Source organism: Drosophila subpulchrella, unplaced genomic scaffold (assembly GCF_014743375.2).
Source record: "Drosophila subpulchrella strain 33 F10 #4 breed RU33 unplaced genomic scaffold, RU_Dsub_v1.1 Primary Assembly Seq142, whole genome shotgun sequence".
NCBI lineage: Eukaryota > Metazoa > Arthropoda > Insecta > Diptera > Drosophilidae > Drosophila > Drosophila subpulchrella.
Window position 1 is genome coordinate 58,745 of NW_023665483.1, and position 9,468 is coordinate 68,212.

At 32.1% G+C, this 9,468-nt stretch overlaps 2 non-coding genes across 2 annotated transcripts; both read right to left on the minus strand.

The window, feature by feature from the left end:
- Nucleotides 1-49: 49 nt before the first annotated feature.
- On the minus strand, nucleotides 50-228 carry LOC119558841. The gene has a single exon (XR_005220466.1). It is a non-coding gene; the product is annotated as a 5.8S ribosomal RNA (ribosomal RNA).
- A 659-nt stretch (nucleotides 229-887) lies between these two features.
- Nucleotides 888-2,882, minus strand: LOC119558829. The gene has a single exon (XR_005220457.1). It is a non-coding gene; the product is annotated as a small subunit ribosomal RNA (ribosomal RNA).
- Between the last annotated feature and the right edge of the window lie 6,586 nt (nucleotides 2,883-9,468).

Consider the following 9,468-nt stretch of genomic DNA (forward strand, 5'->3'; position numbering starts at 1 on the left):
AAAATTTCATTATAAAATTTATATAAACAACTTAATTAGCATAGTCTTACAACCCTCAACCATATGTAGTCCAAGCAGCACTATAAAATTAATTAAAGTACATAACAGCATGGACTGCGATATGCGTTCAAAATGTCGATGTTCATGTGTCCTGCAGTTCACACGATGACGCACAGTTTGCTGCGTTCTTCATCGACCCATGAGCCGAGTGATCCACCGCTTAGAGTTTTATATATTGGTTTGGTAATTTTGTCATATATGTTTTTATTGAAAGAAATTAAAAATACACCATTTTACTGGCATATATCAATTCCTTCAATAAATTGATTTTTATACCTAAAACGAATGCTGCGAAATGTCTTAGTTTCATATAACCAATAATATATCAAGTATTTTTTAAATGGCATTTACGGTATTAATACTTTTTTTTAGCGATATATATTGAAATTTATATAAAACATTAACCTGTAATAATCAGGTACAACATTGTACATTTTAGGTTGTTGCATTATCCAATGTATGCGCATAACTGAGATGAACAATACATATCGCAACGCGTGTATATTATGGTCCATATACACACAGTGTTTTATTAATTAATTGCATTTAATATACAATATAATAATAATATTAAATAAATTTAATAATTTCGATTTGCTTGTTCGAATTTGTTATTTGTTTGCTTTTGCTTATTTATTTATCTCTTATTTAATGCAATAATATATTTATTATTACAATTATTATTTCGATTTGCTTGTTCGAAATTTTATATTTGATCTATAAAAGATCATATTTTTGGCAATTTATATTTTATTTGTATTACTATAATATATTATATTATTATAATAAAAACAAATTTTTTTATTAACGGTAAGGATATTAAACAATAATGATCCTTCCGCAGGTTCACCTACGGAAACCTTGTTACGACTTTTACTTCCTCTAAATAATCAAGTTCGGTCAACTTTTGCGAAACAACCGTAACACACAAGGCGTCACAGTGATCACGTCCGGAGACCTCACTAAATAATTCAATCGGTAGTAGCGACGGGCGGTGTGTACAAAGGGCAGGGACGTAATCAATGCGAGTTAATGACTCACACTTACTGGGAATTCCAAGTTCATGTGAACAGTTTCAGTTCACAATCCCAAGCATGAAAGTGGTTCAGCGGTTTACCCGGACCTCTCGGTCTAGGAAATACACGTTGATACTTTCATTGTAGCGCGCGTGCAGCCCAGGACATCTAAGGGCATCACAGACCTGTTATTGCTCAATCTCATTATTGCTAGACGCAATTTGTCCATTTAAGAAGCTAGTGTCCTTATAATGGGACAAACCAACAGGTACGGCTCCACTTATATAAACACATTCAAACACAATAAACATTTTACTGCCACCATGAATGAAGGCTATATAAGCTTCAACACCATAATCCTGAAGATATCTATTTAATATATTTGAGTCTCGTTCGTTATCGGAATTAACCAGACAAATCACTCCACGAACTAAGAACGGCCATGCACCACCACCCATAGATTCGAGAAAGAGCTATCAATCTGTCTTACACACTTATGTTCGGACCTGGTAAGTTTTCCCGTGTTGAGTCAAATTAAGCCGCAGGCTCCACTCCTGGTGGTGCCCTTCCGTCAATTCCTTTAAGTTTCAGCTTTGCAACCATACTTCCCCCGGAGCCCAAAAGCTTTGGTTTCCCGGGAAGCGACTGAGAGAGCCATAAAAGTAGCTACACCCAATTGCTAGCTGGCATCGTTTATGGTTAGAACTAGGGCGGTATCTGATCGCCTTCGAACCTCTAACTTTCGTTCTTGATTAATGAAAACATCTTTGGCAAATGCTTTCGCTTAAGTTAGTCTTACGACGGTCCAAGAATTTCACCTCTCGCGTCGTAATACTAATGCCCCCAAACTGCTTCTATTAATCATTACCTCTTGATCTGAAAACCAATGAAAGCAGAACAGAGGTCTTATTTCATTATCCCATGCACAGAATATTCAGGCATTTGAAGCCTGCTTTAAGCACTCTAATTTGTTCAAAGTAATTGTACCGGCCCACAATAACACTCGTTTAAGAGCACTAATGCAGGTTTTTAAATAGGAGGAACATATGAAAAAATACAAGTATCTAAGCACATGTAAGAACTCCACCGGTAATACGCTTACATACATAAAGGTATAGTACTAACCACAATTGTAAGTTGTACTACCCGTATGAAGCACAAGTTCAACTACGAACGTTTTAACCGCAACAACTTTAATATACGCTATTGGAGCTGGAATTACCGCGGCTGCTGGCACCAGACTTGCCCTCCAATTGGTCCTTGTTAAAGGATTTAAAGTGTACTCATTCCAATTACAGGGCCTCGGATATGAGTCCTGTATTGTTATTTTTCGTCACTACCTCCCCGAGCTGGGAGTGGGTAATTTACGCGCCTGCTGCCTTCCTTAGATGTGGTAGCCGTTTCTCAGGCTCCCTCTCCGGAATCGAACCCTGATTCCCCGTTACCCGTTGCAACCATGGTAGTCCTAGATACTACCATCAAAAGTTGATAGGGCAGACATTTGAAAGATCTGTCGTCGGTACAAGACCATACGATCTGCATGTTATCTAGAGTTCAACCAATATAACGATCTTGCGATCGCTTGGTTTTAGCCTAATAAAAGCACATGTCCCATAAGGTTCATGTTTTAATTGCATGTATTAGCTCTAGAATTACCACAGTTATCCAAGTAACTGTTAACGATCTAAGGAACCATAACTGATATAATGAGCCTTTTGCGGTTTCACTTTTAATTCGTGTGTACTTAGACATGCATGGCTTAATCTTTGAGACAAGCATATAACTACTGGCAGGATCAACCAGAATAATGTTTTTATTCATATTTCATTCATATTTTTGAATAGAAATTAGCAATATAAATTTTATAGATTGTTTTCTATCGAATACGGCCATTTTTATATAGCATTCGTATACGTTTGTTGTTTTCACAATATATACTTGTTCCGCCACTAATAATAACAAGTTTTTTAATTATTGATGTTAAAAACACAATATTTTTTTTCGTAATACGTAATAATTTTCTTTATATTTGCATATTTCATTCTAAAATATCTTTTTTGTTCGACATACGTCATTATTGTATCCACACATGTACAATTTTTGTTTAACCAATATAAAATATTGAATTAAATCATTTGTATTTTGATGATAAATTTAAAATTTATCTGTATATATTCATATAAGACTCTTTGGTAATATATAATATAAAACCGAGCGCATATATGATATGTACGTTAGAAAAAATAATATATATATATATTATTTTCTTTTAATATAGGGACACCTCTTTTAATTTATCCCCGCAGGGAATTATCACATAACTCAGTATGTGATAATGGCAGACCAATATACATATATATCAAGATTATCAATACAAAATATATATCATTATTAGCCTGCCTCAATTGTAATTATTTATTTGGATTAACGATAAAGTTCGGAAACAATTTGTTATTCTATGTATAATAGAAACCTTGGCCTTTGTTTCAACATTATTATCTTTGGGCTTAAAATATTAACCGTGGAGCCAAGTCTCATATTCATAAATGAATAAAGAAACAAATTTGACGGATTAATATCTTCTCTACCGACAGACAGTATTTTGTCACGTCAATAGTAGATGGCCGGCCCATTGACCATCCTATAGTAGTTTTTGGACCCAATATCTTTAATTCGGGTATTTTCAATTGTCTTTGCCAATCAACCGTTTGGTACTCTCTCATATAATAAGAGAATACACATATAATTCCATTATATGGATATATCTTCATTATTTTATTTGCTACATCACCCTATAATAGTTTTTGAACCCGTCAACTTCAATTCGGGTATTTTCAATTGTCTTTGCCAACCATTTATATGGTATTCTCTATTATAATAAGAGAATACTAGTGTATATCCATTATATGGATATATCATCTTCATATTATTTGCTACACCACCCTATAGTAGTTTTTGAACCCATCATCTGCAATTCGGGTATTTTCAATTGTCTTTGCCAACCAACTATACGGTATTCTCTCTTATAATAAGAGAATACAAGTATATTTTCATTATATGGATATAATGCCATTTATTTTTCAATATCCATATAATTCATTTAGTTTTGTATGTACAAAACAAGTTTTCTTTATAGTATTGACAAAATCATATGTTTACGCATAACATAAGTTTTGACCAATACGAGGAGGGGCCCGCCAACGACCACCTCCCTATAGTAGTTTTTTACCCCACGCACTACTGCGTGCCTGTTTACAGTACTAGTGCCAGCTATCACTAGGTTTATATATCATGTTTCAGTGATATATGGGTAAATTCTACCATTTATTCTTATGTATATGGCATTTCTATGCCATATTTATACAATCCATTCATATCTTAATGTATATTTATTATATTATACATTATTATGCCTTATAGGTATTATACCTATAAGCCATATCCATACGATTCATTCACTAGTGCCGCCCCTCACTAGGTTTATAATTGTTATATCATTGATATACAATTTATTTCTATATATATGGCATTTATATGCCATATCCATACAATGCATTCACATTTCAATGTATATTTACTTGTTATACATTATTATGCCTTATAGGTATTATACCTATAAGCCATATCCATACGATTCACTTATATAAATATATGTATATTTTTCTATACATAATTTTTTTTTATTTTTGTATGGATTTCTATGCATATCCATAGTTTATATGGATATGCTTGGCGTTCTATATAGTATTGACAAATTCATATGCATAACATAAGTTTTGACCAATACGAGGAGGGGCCCGCCAACGACCACCTCCCTATAGTAGTTTTTTACCCCACGCACTATTGCGTGCCTGTTTACAGTACTAGTGCCAGCTATCACTAGGTTTATATATCGTGTTTCAGTGATATATGGGTAAATTCTACCATTTATTCTTATGTATATGGCATTTCTATGCCATATTTATACAATCCATTCATATCTTAATGTATATTTATTATATTATACATTATTATGCCTTATAGGTATTATACCTATAAGCCATATCCATACGATTCATTCACTAGTGCCGCCCCTCACTAGGTTTATAATTGTTATATCATTGATATACAATTTATTTCTATATATATGGCATTTATATGCCATATCCATACAATGCATTCACATTTCAATGTATATTTACTTGTTATACATTATTATGCCTTATAGGTATTATACCTATAAGCCATATCCATACGATTCACTTATATAAATATATGTATATTTTTTTCTATACATAATTTTTTTTTACTTTTGTATGGATTTTCTATGCATATCCATAGTTTATATGGATATGCTTGGCGTTCTATATAGTATTGACAAATTCATATGCATAACATAAGTTTTGACCAATACGAGGAGGGGCCCGCCAACGACCACCTCCCTATAGTAGTTTTTTACCCCACGCACTATTGCGTGCCTGTTTACAGTACTAGTGCCAGCTATCACTAGGTTTATATATCGTGTTTCAGTGATATATGGGTAAATTCTACCATTTATTCTTATGTATATGGCATTTCTATGCCATATTTATACAATCCATTCATATCTTAATGTATATTTATTATATTATACATTATTATGCCTTATAGGTATTATACCTATAAGCCATATCCATACGATTCATTCACTAGTGCCGCCCCTCACTAGGTTTATAATTGTTATATCATTGATATACAATTTATTTCTATATATATGGCATTTATATGCCATATCCATACAATGCATTCACATTTCAATGTATATTTACTTGTTATACATTATTATGCCTTATAGGTATTATACCTATAAGCCATATCCATACGATTCACTTATATAAATATATGTATATTTTTCTATACATAATTTTTTTTTACTTTTGTATGGTTTTCTATGCATATCCATAGTTTATATGGATATGCTTGGCGTTCTATATAGTATTGACAAATTCATATGCATAACATAAGTTTTGACCAATACGAGGAGGGGCCCGCCAACGACCACCTCCCTATAGTAGTTTTTTACCCCACGCACTATTGCGTGCCTGTTTACAGTACTAGTGCCAGCTATCACTAGGTTTATATATCGTGTTTCAGTGATATATGGGTAAATTCTACCATTTATTCTTATGTATATGGCATTTCTATGCCATATTTATACAATCCATTCATATCTTAATGTATATTTATTATATTATACATTATTATGCCTTATAGGTATTATACCTATAAGCCATATCCATACGATTCATTCACTAGTGCCGCCCCTCACTAGGTTTATAATTGTTATATCATTGATATACAATTTATTTCTATATATATGGCATTTATATGCCATATCCATACAATGCATTCACATTTCAATGTATATTTACTTGTTATACATTATTATGCCTTATAGGTATTATACCTATAAGCCATATCCATACGATTCACTTATATAAATATATGTATATTTTTCTATACATAATTTTTTTTTACTTTTGTATGGTTTTCTATGCATATCCATAGTTTATATGGATATGCTTGGCGTTCTATATAGTATTGACAAATTCATATGCATAACATAAGTTTTGACCAATACGAGGAGGGGCCCGCCAACGACCACCTCCCTATAGTAGTTTTTTACCCCACGCACTATTGCGTGCCTGTTTACAGTACTAGTGCCAGCTATCACTAGGTTTATATATCGTGTTTCAGTGATATATGGGTAAATTCTACCATTTATTCTTATGTATATGGCATTTCTATGCCATATTTATACAATCCATTCATATCTTAATGTATATTTATTATATTATACATTATTATGCCTTATAGGTATTATACCTATAAGCCATATCCATACGATTCATTCACTAGTGCCGCCCCTCACTAGGTTTATAATTGTTATATCATTGATATACAATTTATTTCTATATATATGGCATTTATATGCCATATCCATACAATGCATTCACATTTCAATGTATATTTACTTGTTATACATTATTATGCCTTATAGGTATTATACCTATAAGCCATATCCATACGATTCACTTATATAAATATATGTATATTTTTCTATACATAATTTTTTTTTACTTTTGTATGGATTTCTATGCATATCCATAGTTTATATGGATATGCTTGGCGTTCTATATAGTATTGACAAATTCATATGCATAACATAAGTTTTGACCAATACGAGGAGGGGCCCGCCAACGACCACCTCCCTATAGTAGTTTTTTACCCCACGCACTATTGCGTGCCTGTTTACAGTACTAGTGCCAGCTATCACTAGGTTTATATATCGTGTTTCAGTGATATATGGGTAAATTCTACCATTTATTCTTATGTATATGGCATTTCTATGCCATATTTATACAATCCATTCATATCTTAATGTATATTTATTATATTATACATTATTATGCCTTATAGGTATTATACCTATAAGCCATATCCATACGATTCATTCACTAGTGCCGCCCCTCACTAGGTTTATAATTGTTATATCATTGATATACAATTTATTTCTATATATATGGCATTTATATGCCATATCCATACAATGCATTCACATTTCAATGTATATTTACTTGTTATACATTATTATGCCTTATAGGTATTATACCTATAAGCCATATCCATACGATTCACTTATATAAATATATGTATATTTTTCTATACATAATTTTTTTTTACTTTTGTATGGATTTCTATGCATATCCATAGTTTATATGGATATGCTTGGCGTTCTATATAGTATTGACAAATTCATATGCATAACATAAGTTTTGACCAATACGAGGAGGGGCCCGCCAACGACCACCTCCCTATAGTAGTTTTTTACCCCACGCACTATTGCGTGCATGTTTACAGTACTAGTGCCAGCTATCATTAGGTTTATATATCGTGTTTCAGTGATATATGGGTAAATTCTACCATTTATTCTTATGTATGTATATGGCATTTCTATGCCATATTTATATAATTCATTCATATCTTAATTTATATTTATTATATTATACATTATTATGCCTTATAGGTATTATACCTATAAGCCATATCCATACGATTCATATACTAGTGCAGCCCCTCACTAGGTTTATATATCTCATTTTAATTATATATTGGTAAATTCTATTATTTATTCTTGTGTATATGGCACTTATATGCCGCCATATCTATAAAAATGCATTTATATTTCAATGTATATTTTCTATATTATACATTATTATGCCTTAAAAAGTTATTATACCTACCATAAGGCGATATCCATACGATTCATTTATATAAAAGATATATGTATAATTTTCTATACATAATTTTTTTTTATGAATATATGGGTTTCCTAAGCATATCCATATAATACATTTAGTTTTATATGGATTAGATTGGTCTTCTTTATTGTATTGCCAAACTCATATTGATAAAATAAGTTTTGAACAATAAGAGGATCAGCCGCCAACCAACCAACCACTGCTACCATTGGAGGAACATATACTTACTTTTTATATGTCCTCTTACTTGAATGGTCCTCTCTTTACTTGAAAATTTCATTACCATAGGAATCTATTTATACATGGAATATGATTTCCACTACTTTTTCGCGTCACTAATAATTAATATGACGATACAGACTTGCTACCATAACATAAGTCTTGAACAATAATAGGAGCAGCCGCCAACCAACCACCAACCAACCAACCACTGCTACCATTGATAGTAATTTTATATGTCCTCTTTAGTTGAATTTCAATACCATAGGAATATTTATACATGGAATATGTTTTGCCACTACTTTTTCGCGTCACTAATAATATGACGATACAGTCTTGCTACCATAACATAAGTTTTGAACAATAAGAGGAGCAGACACACCAACCAACCAACCGCGCTGCTACCATTATATATACTTATATTTATATAAGTCCTCTTTACTTGAATGGCCTCTTTACTTGAATTTCAATACCATAGGAATATTTATTTATACATGGAATATGTTTTGCCACTACTTTTTCGCGTCACTAATAATATGACGATATAGACTTGCTACCATAACATAAGTTTTGAACAATAAGAGGAGCAGACACCAACCAACCAACCGCTGCTACCATTGAATGAACCATATATACAAACTTTTATATATGTCCTCTTTACTTGAATTTTAATACCATAGGAATATTTATACATGGAATATGTTTGCCACTTTATCATCGCGTCACTAATAAGATGACGATACATTTTGTTTGTTCAATATTTACTTATATATTGATGTTTCCAATTTAGGTCTTTTATATTTCTTCTTCCCTACCTTACACACCACAAACAAAGTGGCGTGCGATGCTGCAAGCAAGCATAATGATTATGCCCGCTTGCAACATCTTTATTA